The sequence below is a fragment of the Poecilia reticulata genome, linkage group LG20 (genome assembly GCF_000633615.1).
Source record: "Poecilia reticulata strain Guanapo linkage group LG20, Guppy_female_1.0+MT, whole genome shotgun sequence".
Lineage (NCBI taxonomy): Eukaryota > Metazoa > Chordata > Actinopteri > Cyprinodontiformes > Poeciliidae > Poecilia > Poecilia reticulata.
The window spans coordinates 1340974-1354864 of NC_024350.1; the positions used below are offsets into that span (position 1 = coordinate 1340974).

Consider the following 13891-nt stretch of genomic DNA (forward strand, 5'->3'; position numbering starts at 1 on the left):
CACACACACACACACACACACACACACACACACACACACACACACACACCTGAGCTGTGACTAAAGGCAGCTCAGCTTTTTATGGACTTCACACGGATCTGTCACTCGGCAGGAGAGGCTGGAACATGGCAGATAATTGTGGTGCGTGTCTAACAGGGGCCGAAATTCTAAGGCATTCCTGAGATGTTGAACACTGCTTGACCGTGATAGTGACCCGTCATGCTGGTTCTGTACATCCACTATGAATACCGGTTGAATTTGTGTTTTTTTTGGTTGTTTTTTTTTTGCTCCTGTGCCTGAATAAGGCTGATAGATGGCTGAATTATTAATATATCTGTAGTTGTTTACATTTGTCTTGCCATGATTTTTAACGACTTATGACGTGAACAAGCTTATTTGTGATTGATTTTAATTTAATTTCTTATTTAATGGAAACACATTAAATAAGACCCCATGGAAAATGTAATTTCCAAACAGAGCTAAAAAAAAAAAAAAAAAAAATCATGCTTCTGTGCAACAGAAGAAAATAGGCAAAGATTTGTGTACAATCATAATGGAAACACAGTGACTATGTGTTTTAAAAAAGAAGACAAACAAAAAACAGAAATACAAGAATATCTTTGAAAAAAGTGCTAAATGGTGGATTAGTTGATTGCAATGTTGCTTTGCAGCCAATTCTGTTGCAATTAATTAATTAATCTCATGATAAATTAAAATAAGCTCAATAATTTACATTCTCATGATTCATATTTTTTGAAGATTGAGAAAGAAAACTTCCAACACTTTACTTACAGATCCAGCTGTTATATTAATATATCTCTTAAACCAGCAGATAACCAACTCAAACATCCTCAGGAGACAGAGCTGAACTGAATCACACACAAGAACACGACAGGACCGACTCCCTTCTAACTTAAACCATACTGCCAAATTCTCAGAAGAGCTGACCTCAGTCGCACTACAATGATTAATGACTAGTAGCATCAGGAAGTAAGCAGTTAAAGCATATAGCAGTGTTAAAGAACTGGTCATGGCTGGGAGGGGGCAGTGAGGGAGCTGGTGGTTCCCTTACTGAGAATGGGTGCGAAAGGACAGAATGGAGGAGAAGGAAAACAGGAAAGGGCGGCGCACAGCTTAGTAGGAGAAATGGTAGCCTTGACGCCTGAGAAAATACTTTTTTTGCCTAAGCTATTGCTTTCCATGGTGGTGAACAAGTTCATTTTAATTTAAAGTTATGAGGAAAAAGGAACCTAAAGAGGCCCGTCAGTCTACAGTAACATGATTAATACACTGTCAGTGTTCTGTGGTTTCAATTAAAGACGTTTTAGGGATCTGTTCAGCTATTCCACTGCTCTCCTCCTACCCTCTTGTATTGGCCACACAGTTCACGCTCCGCCTGCGACCCCGTTCCTCCACTTACAAGTGGAGCCAAACCAGTGGCCCCTATCCCTCCGCGTAACTTCAGCAGTGGCCAATGAGCAACATGCTTAAACTCTGAGATGTACAAGTGCAGGAGTGTTAAAGAAGAATACCAAACAGAGCTCATCTGTGTCCAGCTCCGCCTCCACAACCCCCGGTCTGGCTTCCCACCATGATCCGATCCAGAAGACCTTCTCTTACCACACAATAGGAATGAATCAGGCTGCCCCCAGGGACTATGACACAGACTTTGACACTCCAAACACCCACACTCACTGCCCTCTCATCTCTGAAAGAATCTGTGTGAGAAGCAGCCCTAAAGAGACGTGCTGATGGCTTAACTCAGTTGGTTCATTGTAGCATTTAGGAATAATCTGAGGATTACAGTTTGATATAAAACAGAAGAAACTCTTTCACTGTACTGAAGAAAAAGTGGAGTTAAAACTGGCGAGTGACGGCAAGTTGGTATCATTAGATTCAGATCTTTTAAAAGGAATAAATATCCTCAGTGAGCGATAACGACCAGTAGAAACCTGGTAATTACCTGTTTGTTAATGCTCAGTGAGCTGAAGCAGGAACACAAAGCATGAAGGGTATACAGGTCTGTACACCAACAGGCTAATCATATCCTTGATATTTCAGGAGATTACCCCAAGAAGCCCCAACAATGAGGCTTGATCTTTGTGGCATATTTGTTTACAACTTTATAAATTCAACAAGTCAATTGATTATGTGTTTCTTTCCATTAATGTGTTCCAGATACCACTTGGAGCTGGGGCTACATTCACACAGCAGGTCAAATGTGACCCCAATCCGATGTTGAGGCCCATGCTCCAAGTATCTGACTTTTTTTTTATTACTGTAGAAACTTCCCAGTTCATTAAGACCTGCTGTGTGAACATAGCATAAATCACAAGAGTTGCAATTTCTATCTCGACAGGTTTAACTGATTTCTACAGGTTTCAGCAACTTAAGTTTAAGTCTTTCTAAAGAATTTTTTGAACATGTTAAAATATATAAAGTGCCTTTGTCAAACTTTGCAATATATTTTGTAATCTTATTGAAATAATTACCACAAACATCAATGTGAAACTTCAATATTTTACAATTTAGTTTGCTAATCACATAAAATCCCAATAAAACACAACCAGGTTTGTGGTTGAATGAGTTTGATATTCTTTACTAGGAAACATTTGAGGTTGATTTGCATTTGTGTCTAAAAAAAAATATAGAACAGAATACTTCAGTTTGATTCAGGGGAACAGGAGAAATGAGAAAATGTAGTGAGAAAAGAGAGGCAACACCCCCACATGTGCTGATCTCAAATCTAGAAACCAAATGAAATTGCGAAACTGTCATTTCAGCTTTTGTTTTAACAATATTCTAAGAGAAACACAGGCATAAAAATATCTTCTGGCTATTGCTGTAACGGTGACATGTAAAATTTAAACTGCATGCCCAGTTTTTTCTTGGCTAGCATACATTAGCATGGCAGCTCTCTGTGAATCCATATGAGGAGAAATACAGGACAACATACTAGCACTGTCTTCCAGAATTGTCCCAGTAGATAATTCTGGAAGTGTTTGGAAAAAGTAATGTGCATGTAGAAATATGGTTTGAACCACAAAGTTCTTTGTTAGAAACATCTGCTGAGATTTTCATAAACATAAGTTATACAACTAAATTAAGTTGGTATGCGGAAAATGCAGATAATTCACTTTAGTTAGGAGGAAAAAAAATATTTTGATGCATTTTTCAAACTATCTGTAATGTTTCCTCAGAGGCCCACTGTTTGACATTTTTGGAAGTAATATGAGCAAATTCAGTAGTGTAAAACAGAATCTGCTGCCAGTCCTGAAAACCAATCTGTTCTGTTTTTTCCTTCCTGTAGTCCCAGATATTGTCTCCAATCCCACCAACATTCCTCAAATGTTCAGCAAGGGCTAAAGATACACCTCTGGAGGGGATGTGGCTTTGGAAAGACTGTAGCATTTCCAGACAGAAAAGCTACAACATTTAACCAGAAGTGATATCATTTTCTGCCCCTCAAAATGCAGCTACATTGTACAGTGTTCACCTCTAATCAGACCCTACTCCTACAGAACATTTAAGGAGAAACAATGAAGGCAAAAACCACAACCTTTGGAGTGAAGCCAACTAGCTATTACTGTTCACATCTCTATTTCTGGGCTGGTTATTTCTGACTCCCCATGTGGCTGCTCTTGTCTCTCAGCAATATTGACTTAAACTGTTTTCCCACATGAGCAAATACTTTCTTGGCATCTTCCTGAGGCCAAAAACTAAACTAAAGCTTGTACTGGGAAACATCCAGCCCGGCAGCTCGTGATCCGTTGGAACAGGAAGCGGCCTATGAAACATTTCTTCAACTGCTGTCACACCGCTTCATATCTTTCCACATATGTTGTATCTGAAAATGTGTTCTATGTGGTTCTAAGCCTGAAGGAATGGAGTGTAGTAAGAACATTAAGTCGCGTTAAGTCTAATAAGTTTGTGTAGGCTTATGGAGTGACCCCGTTTTGTACCCTTTATCTTGATTATTAAGATAAACGGTAAAGTGATGATGAGTCTGGACAGATTAAGTTACCTTTGAGTCACTGTTTCCATACTTTGTGTGAATCACCTGACTGACTGAGGATGAGGGTTCAAAGCCCAAAACATTGGGCCAACGTATAAGTCAATATTAGGGTTGTTTGCTACTAATGGTATCGGAAATCAGCCCCATATCAGCCAAAAAATGAGTATCGGAATATATTGGCCCACATCTAAAATCTCTGATCTAAGCACTTTGCTCCAAAGTTTTGTTGCAGCATTTAATCTACTTCAGCATTTCTTGCATCCAATGCCTAGCCCCATTATTATTAACCTTATTTTTTTTATAATAAAATGATTTAATTTTTCTCATACCTATTGCTGTTGACTATTCTTCTGTTTGAGTAATATCACTTGATCAAGCCTTTTCTAACATTCCACACTACAAAATAAGTAATAAATGTAGGATTTGAGCCAATATCATTGTATCAGGTAAATATCGGTATCGGCCAATAGTCTAAGCTGCGATGTTGGTATTGCATCAGATGTGAAATCTGAAGTTGCATCGGGACACTTCTAGTCAGTCACCTATTCATAGATTTTTCTGTAGAACGTAATTATTCAAGGACATTTTGTGTATTCATGGATCTTTTCCTAGACAGGGTTTCCCCAAATGTATCATAAGCCTGGCGGGCCACCAGGTTTTATTTGCCCCTTTCTAAGCATTGTTTGTTTATTTATAGATGACACATTTAACTGGGTGCAAGAGTGTGTACACCAATTGTGCCATCTTGCACCTGCCCATTGGCCTCGTATGGTATCATTTCTAAATATTGATGCCTGATCGTGCATGTAAATTTTTTTTTAACTTTTAACATTTTTTAATACAAAAAGACGGTGGGCCACTGGTGGACTGAACTTGCATCTGCACCATCAGGCTTATAGGTTTTCTGCGGGAAACCCTGATAGACATCTGAAATAAAATGAATATTGGGAAGTTGAAAAACCTCAGCACAATGCTGCTTGACACATTATTGGCAGAATTCATTTTCCATTTATTTTCTTTGGCGTTGACTACTAGCTTCCAGCCACATTAGCTGGAGAAGGAAAAAAGAATGCTTGAGGATCAGATGAACACAAAATGATTCTTTAAGTTTTTTTTTTTCTAAACATATCTTCATATGCCTTGGAATTGTAAGGCAGACACACAAAAGTGTTATTAGATTCTATAGACAAAGAATCTTAGCAGATGCACCTCATGAATGCTTCGTGTCTCTCTTTCTTTTAACCACATGACTCCTTTCATTTGGAGTCTGGAATGTTGTTGGGTATTAAATGGATTATAGCATAAGCAGTTTATTATGTGGCTACCACCCCTAAGCACATTGTATATTGCCTTGTTGCTGAAAATGTGCTATATAAATAGAATTACCTTTATCTTTACCTAATGGTTCCTGTAAACTCTACTTGGGAGGTTAAATATCTCATTGTTCTGAGAAGAAATCTTCAGCACTGAAACCCACACTGTCACATTTATGTGTGAACACAGGATGATAAAACCACAAGGACCTGTTTTCTTCTCGTTCTGGTTATAAACCAAGGATGAAGATGCTGCATTGGAGATTCCATGTGAGATACCAACTAAACCAATTTTTTTTAGGCACATGTATTGTGGTTACCTAAAAGTAGGTGAAGTAGAACATCTTAGGTTTTTTTATTCATCTGTTTCAATATTAATGCTGATCCAATAAAAGAAAGTGCACAGTAGTCCTCCACAAATTCCCCACGTATGCTGAGGCTGCTTTTCCTCTACTCAAAACACAGGAAACTCAACTTGAGCACACAGGAAGCTTGCATCTAAATGCCCAGGAATGAGCCAACTCCCACTCAAAAATGACACAGTGGCCGTTCAAACATGTGAAAGAGAGATGAATAGAGGCCAAACTAAACCGCCTCGCTGCAAAGAGCATCAAATGTTTATTTCAAATGTTAAATGACCCTAAACGTGTCATCACCGACGTCTAAGCATGGAAACTGTTTCATACAGAGCTGGAGAGCAGCAAACAACTGACGCAGATGTTCTTTCTCTGAATCGGTTGACAAAGATCAGCTCAACAACTCTGTACTCAGAAATATTTACATATATGGCAGCAGCTGACCACAGCGCAAATATTTCCAGCAGTGAGTGTGATGTGATTAATGAAAAGCTGTTAGACAGAACAAGTTTGAAGTGTGTGCGTTAGCTGCTCCAGAACTGCTAGATAGACTTTTCAAAGTTGAGTCTTAATCTAGTTTAAGCCAAGCAAAAAGGCCATCTGTGGGCTGCTCCACCGTAACTGGAGCAATAATGACACTCAGATGTCTTTCATTAGGGCCCAGACTTAACACTTTAACTCAGGGCTGCTATTTCCGTCGCTGCAGGAGAGGAAAAGCGGCGCAGAGTTTAGCAGTAAGCACGCCGCAGTTACGCATATTTCCTCAAGGGAGCAGTGAAGGAAAACATGTCATGGGAGATTATCACGAGTCAGCAATGTATTTCAATATCTGTTAGTTGTTAAACAAAACAGTGGACCTCTGTAACTGCTCTTAAACCTATTACAGTTTCTGACCATGATGGATATTCAGACATTAACTCGTAGAAGCCCGTGTGTGTTCCTTTTTCACATCATTTAGACAACAGGAAAGAAGGGGGAAATTCCAGTAGATCTTAGAAAACACTCAGCATTTGATTACACATATGGAAAGAAAATCTAATCAACCATTAATGTTGTTGAGTTGATCACATTTGTATGACATTATGTGTTCAAATAATACTAGAGATAGGAAACATTCCATCACTTATAAGTGAATAATAAATGCTCATTCTGTAGTAATAATAATAATAATGACTAGCTGAACTGGTAGGGCTGTTGTGACAAAGTTTAGAGAGTTACTTTTGATTATTAAGTTAATATTCTATAGTCAGTAAGGACCAATTTATCAGCCAGCCGACATATTTACCCCTACTAATAGTCACTGCATTATACAAAATTAGGCTGTATTTTCATAAACGGCCTGCTAGTTTCTACACAAATCACTTGGTAATCAGCTGGTGCTACCACAAGATAGTGGCAATGTTGTTTCTGTAAAGTTGTTTTTCAACTGACCAATAGCGGCAAAGAAGCTTGTATAGTTAGTCGGGCAAATCTGTGGTACGCTTTGAACTCGGATTCCAATAACTTTAAAAAAAGAATAACGTCCTGAATATCATATATATATACAAGTAAAAAACAAGTCAGAAGAAAGTATCATACTGCTGAATGTGAGTTGACAGGTAAGTTAGATGAAAAAACCCAGCACAACCTTATCATGGATGATACTGCTATTATACTCAGTGCAGCCTAGCAACAGTCACTCAGACTAACATGTGTTTGGATGACTGTGATGAATTCAGATTTATCACAGTATTAATTGTTCATCCATACCCCTTGTAACTACAGTAATTAAAACTTTATGAGCATGGCAGCAAAATGCAGATGTAATTAAATTCATAACAAGCTGTGATTCGTTTTGAATGCACACGAGTAGGTTGTTAGTATGCAAGATGTGTGGAGGCAACATTCAACAGCATTTTAAAAAGAAGTGAAGTGAATGTCATTTTTGGTTTCAAAAGGCCATTAAGAGGAACTAACAACATTCTGTTCTATTTTAGAGCTTTAGGTGGAAAATGTGCAAAGTTATCTTTGTATCACAGCAAATTGCACATTTCCTCAGAAGAGAAACTCCCTAACTGGTCAGCATTCTGAAGATGGACTGTTTGAATGTGATAAGACATAAAAAGTGACTATTATGGTAGATATGGTCAGATGGGTAGCTACTGTTAAGAAAGAAAAAAAACATGATAGAAAGAGCAAGTTCCTGTTCTGAACAAGAAAAACAAGTAGTTCTAAATGTTTTTCTCAGTCTACTGAGGAATTAAAATAAGCATATCTTCACTTTTCTAACCTGTCTTAGAGAAAATAAAATAGAGTGTTCATACACACCCATATTCAATCAAATAGATTATTATTAAGAAGTTCATTTACTCCAGTTACTCAGTTCAATAAGTGAAATTGTTATATAGATAACAATACAAATGTGCGCATAACGTAGTTAATATTTGGCTAATGTTGAAAAAAAACCCAACAATTTCACAGTTGCTGTGTTTCCATTAAATAAGAAATGCAATTAAAATCAAATTAAAATCATGTGAATCAGTTTGTTCGCATGATAAGTCATTAAAAAACATGCGGCGCCACGATGCTCCTACCACTTCCTGTAGTCTTCTTTGCATTTTCACCAGTAGCAACATCCCAATGCAAAACGTTTCATTGAAAGATTTGTCGTTTTTTTTTAATTGGCGCGTCATAAAACAAATTTATTTTCATAATTCCAATCTGAGCAATTCTCAATGGAAGCACGGCTACTAATGTTTTTGAACCTTTAATTTTGTTGATTAACAGGATTTTTTACTTACAGCTAATGAAAACATGACATTTAAAATAAGGCCAATTAGAAAAATTTTTTATATCAGTAATATGGAATTAATAGAAAACACGTTTAATACCTGCTTAACGGTTGTTTTTAATCAATAGGCACTTAATAATCTGACAAACAAGGTGCATTGGAATTAATATATTTTTTATTTAATTAGTATAACTGTATACGTACATACTTGCTGTGTTTTATCTGTTCTTTACATTTTACATCTACATGCTGTGAGGATGTGAAACTTATATGAAAATCCTCGTTGTGGGAACAAATTTGGCTGATTCTAAACAGAAAATGACAAACTTAAGTGAACCACTCGTTGAACTCTAGTGTAAAAAAAAAAAAAGAAAGATAAATATAACAAAAAAGACACAAACTTTGACAGGCTTAACAGAACAATTAAGATTATAAAGTTACAAAACTGCGAGTCCAGTTGGGAATCTTTGCTGATGTCTCCTGACTCATTTCCTGCCTCTAATTGAACAAAGGAAGTTGATAACATGGCATTCAGTTCTGGCTTTGCATTCTGGCATAATGTACAAGTTTCTCCTCACATCATTTGTATTTTTTTTATTCCACCAGGATCAGAGAAATAAAAAAATATTTCTGTTGTTTTCTTTTGATTCCAGTTCGGCTATTGTTCTCACTGATTAAAGAATGGCCGGCATTCACAGCCACATCTCTAAACACGTTCATCCATGTGGGCAGGGGCGTGGAAGGATGAAGGGCCTCAAAGTTTAGCCTTCACGCGATCACAACAACAAACACGGTAAGAGATGGAGAGAGAGAAAGAGAGAGAGAGCTCAAAGGCTTCTACTATTTACCACCAACGCAGCATGTTTGGCTTCGTCTCCTCAGCAGACCATGGCGAGCAGAGGTCAGCTCTAACCATGCCGCTCCTCCTTGGTGCTTCAGAAGCTGTTTTTAGAAGCAACGGGCAACACCAAAAATGGCCCAGAAGAGTATTTGGAGCTCCCTGAAGTGTGAGGCTGGCAGGGAAAGAGCGAAGGCAAAATAATGGAGCTAAAAATGATTGTAGAGGTCATAAAACATGTCACTGGGAGGAAAACCTACCCTTCAATCCAACTCTGAAAACATTTGTATTAGCGGTTCAAAAGGCAAAGAAATGTGAAGATGTTGTGTAGAATTAAGGGGGAAACGTAACTGTTGAGGTCACCGTAATGTGCCAAGCAAAAGTATTCCCACCCTTAGAAGTTTTCCTTATTTTGTCACAAGAAACCTCAATGTAATTTTATTGGGGTTTTATTTGATAGACCAGCACAAAGCAATAGATTATGGTGGAAGGGAAATGGTGTCTTAATCATTTGACCATCTTACTATCAATTTCATTTCTAAATCCATTAAACAAAAAGTGTCACCAAAACAAGACATTTAAAATTAGAATGTCACCAACTATATAACAGACTTGCGTGGCACTTCAATGCAGTCCATGCAGTTCTTTGCCATAGATACATACTAAGATCGATAGAACACTCAATTTGAGGAGCAGGGAGAATATTCAAACTTGAAGGGACGATGTGTGAAAATAAAAATTGGCCCCACCTGGAAGACACCACAGCGGGGATCCCAATCCGTTCAGCTGATAGCTGCTGGCTCTGTTGCCATCTTACCAACCTCCACCCTACATCCGTCCTACATCTACCCTCCCCCTCAATTAGCCTTTCCTCTCCCTACCCTCCTGGCCGTCCTTCCCGGCTGACATCCTCTCATTCTCCGTCTGTCCTCGCCGCTCTTCCTGCCCCCATTTCCTTGATTAAACTGCGCTCCCGTGTGCCGTGTGGAGTCAGCGCGGTCAGCTGGATTTATAAGGCTTTCATCTTCCATCTCACTCTTCAGATGAAACAGCAGGGAGGAGTGGGGCGAGGGAGGAACAGGGGGGCGCGCTGGGGTTGCTGCTTAGTCCCACTCAGTGGAAGTTGTACAGCCTGCCAATCATGGGCTGAGTGGTTTTAGAAAAGCCAACGTCTTTGTTCAGACACAAAGTCGTCAAAAAGCGTTGTGGACAAATCCCCACTGCGAGAGGCTTAAATCCTCTAGGGTGGCTCTCTCCCCGCCTCATGTGATGAGATCCGACAGAAATCACAATACATCATATGAGATCACTTGTTGAAGCCCCTTTCATATGACCAGGCGCACTAAAGGGCCTGCTGCAGATCCATTTAATCAAACGGAGAAGACAACATCTACGCCGGGCTGCAGCAGAAATTCCTCCTGAACCATCACTCGTGAGTTATTTTGGAAAAATAAAATGAATATTTCCACAGAGTTCACATGTTTCAGGTCTTGTATCCAAACTTTCCCACACTCAAAACATACCAAAAAGTCTTAATCTTTTTAATACAGATACAAAAGTTGGGTGTGACTTCCTAAAGAGGATTTTATAACAAAATATGACAAAAAATAAAAATAAAAATTAATGGATGGATGGTTGGAAATCAAATTAATGTAATAGATGAATAGCAAGATGGATGGTTACACTAAACAAACATGGTGATAGAAAATAATGGTTGACAGAAAAATGGATAGGTTCATGGAAGGGCGGTTGGAAATCAAATGAACTGATTGATTATTGGGTAAACAAATGGATCATGAACAAATTGAGGGATGGTGGAGATATTGTGCCTGGGTGGATAAAAAACTTGGATGGGTGGAGTCAAAGTAAGAGATAGGTGGATGAATGGTGGAAAACAAAAAAAATTATTGATAAATCCTTTTTTTCCCCCACACATATCCTGTTTTGGAAAAAGAATAAAACTAAGTGCAATACATTTTTTAGACTGTAGGAACCCTGGTTCAATTCCAAAGGAAAGCTACATCACAGTTTGTCGCAGTAATTACACTTTTTCAGCTCACTAAGCGATTCCACACCACTGAAACAAACGAGGAGGTGTTTAAAAGTGTCTTTTAACCAGCTCAAATTAGTTAGGGGATGGAAGAAAAAGAAAAGAGAAGAGAAAATGTCCAGTTTCAGCTTGCTTACCTCGCCGCTGTGCTGTTATATCCGAGGCGACATACAGGAGCAAAGAGCGAGCTGTCCAGCTCCCTGTGATGTCCCGCTACACAGAAGCACCGAGAGCAGCGGCTGTCTGCCCTGTTGGCACCGGCGGACACTTTCTCCTCCGAGGACTCAAACCTTCCTCCGAATCTTCATGCCACTCAACTTCCACTTGGACGATGAAAGAATAAATGTTACCATATATTTAAGTCGAAAGAGGGAGCAGAAAGCCTTAAAATAAACAATTGTATCCTTGAAGCGCCGGGAGCGGGTCTTCTCTCCTCAGACTAAATTAGGATAAAGCGGAGGGAGACACCGCACCGCCCGCAGCAAAGCGGCCCGTTAGAAACAGCGCTTCCGTCTTATTCTCTTCACAATAAAAGACAACTTTTAGAAGAGCGATTATTAAAAAAAAGTCCAAATAATATTTTCCTACTTATATAGTCCAATTTTATATATAGTAAAATTAATTAAGCATCGAAATTATCTAACATTGAATGAAAATACTACAGTTTCTGACCATTCAAGATGCTCAAACAAATGTTGCAATATTGGTATTGTGCTTTTTCACACACACACACACACACACACACACACACACACACACACACACACACACACACACACACACACACACACACACACACACACACAAAAACAAATAATATGGTATAGGAATTCTGAAATAAATTATTAATCAATATCAATTTTCTTTGTTAATTGAGGTCTATTTCTCTTATCTTGCATTCATATCCTTCATAAAATGTACGAGTTTCTGTCAGAAGGCGAGAAGAGACCTGCAAATAATTTTAATCTTTGGTACCTTTTGCACATAGATTGGTTTTGTAATCTATGTACAAAACTAAATATGTATAAAACTGAAACTGGACTGTTGCAACACATTTCAAAGTAAATATACTATTCTATCATATTGAATGAAACATCTCACATTCCAGCACACTGAAATTAATTACGCACTAAATTTTATTTCATTCAGATTTTTTTTTTTACTTTTATTTTGAAGGCTGAGGCTGGACCGTGATCACGTCACTACCAGACCCCACTAAACTAGATGCCTATTTATACAGATGCTGCTCATGTCGACGGTAACGCTGCACCAGTATTAGTCTGTGTCATCATCGCATCATCATCATCATCATAGCAAAACTCACCATGTTTTAGCTCGAAAGAATTTTTTTACGCACTTTTGAAGTACTTTTTTTTTTTTTTTTTTTTTTTTTTTTACTTTCTATTTATTTCTAAAGACCACCATAATTTTTTTGTATTATTTTGACGAAACAACTTCGTATTTTAGCTTTCCACATAAGTGCTTCTTTTGGGTCTCTTTCCGTTCAAATACCAAAGTCAGTTTATTTGTTTGCTTTAAGCTAAGTGGTCAGTGTTGCTGTCTTTGCTCTGGACACATGGAAAAGAATGTAAGAAAAACAAACTATCAGGTCCGGAAGCTCCTTAAATCCTGTTTAGTCTCCAGGGAATGTTCACAAGGGAATTCGTTCAGTCCCTGAGATGTGAAACAAACCCACTACCCCACGACAAGGATAAGACGGAAGGAAATTGTGCCTATTGAATTTTTCTTATGGTTATAGAAAGCTAAAACATCTAGATATTTTTTGTCATTTGGTATAACAAAAAAAAACACACAAAAAAAACGTTCCCGTAGGCACAATCAATTAAACCGAAGTATGACAAAGCCGGATGAGGCGCTATAATTTAACTGATATGAATCAGACCTGCAGATTAGTCAACACCGTGGGGCAGCCTCATTTGTTCACATCCCAGATAGAGTTAAAATGACTAAAAAATATCTTTCTTTTGACTAAGCAGCAGGAAATAGTCGCCGATGAAAGATATAGGCCGTCTGGAAAGCCAGACGTCCCCCACAGGCGTCCAAATATTTTGACATTTCCTGTCAGAGAAGATATGGAACTAAGCAGACAGTCCAGTAGATTGGGTATTTCATTATCATCTGGGTTTATCGTCTTTGTGATCATCTTACCTCCGATTTTGAAAGGTTTTGGCTTCTCAAATGGGTTAAATCCAAAGAGGAAACCCCAAACAAACAGGAAATGGAAGTGGTTTTAGTATCCAGTAACAAGTTTTGTTGTTAAATTGGTCCGACGCGTTTAGTGTGTACAAAGTCTAGTCATACAGCTTATGAGATGCTCTTTATACGCTGCTCAAAAAAATAAATGGAACAATTAAACAACACAATATAACTCCAAGTAAATCAAACTTCTGTGAAATCAAACTGTCCACTTAGGAAGCAACACTGATTGACCCGACGAGGGTCCCCGTTGTCAATCAGTGTTGGTTCCTAAGTGGACAGTTTGATTTCACAGAAGGTTGATTTACTTGGAGTTATATTGTGTTGTTTAA

At 38.3% G+C, this 13891-nt stretch overlaps 1 protein-coding gene across 2 annotated transcripts in view; it reads right to left on the minus strand.

Moving 5' to 3' along the window:
* itgb1a (integrin, beta 1a) overlaps positions 1 to 11818 on the minus strand; it is a 31483-nt gene extending 19665 nt beyond the window's left edge. The window contains exon 1 of one of the 2 annotated variants that reach the window (XM_008438263.2): positions 11480 to 11818. The gene's annotated coding sequence lies outside the window, so the exon portion shown is untranslated. The remainder of the gene's footprint in view (positions 1 to 11479) is intronic. The other variant, XM_008438264.2, reaches the window with a different exon arrangement.
* Between the last annotated feature and the right edge of the window lie 2073 nt (positions 11819 to 13891).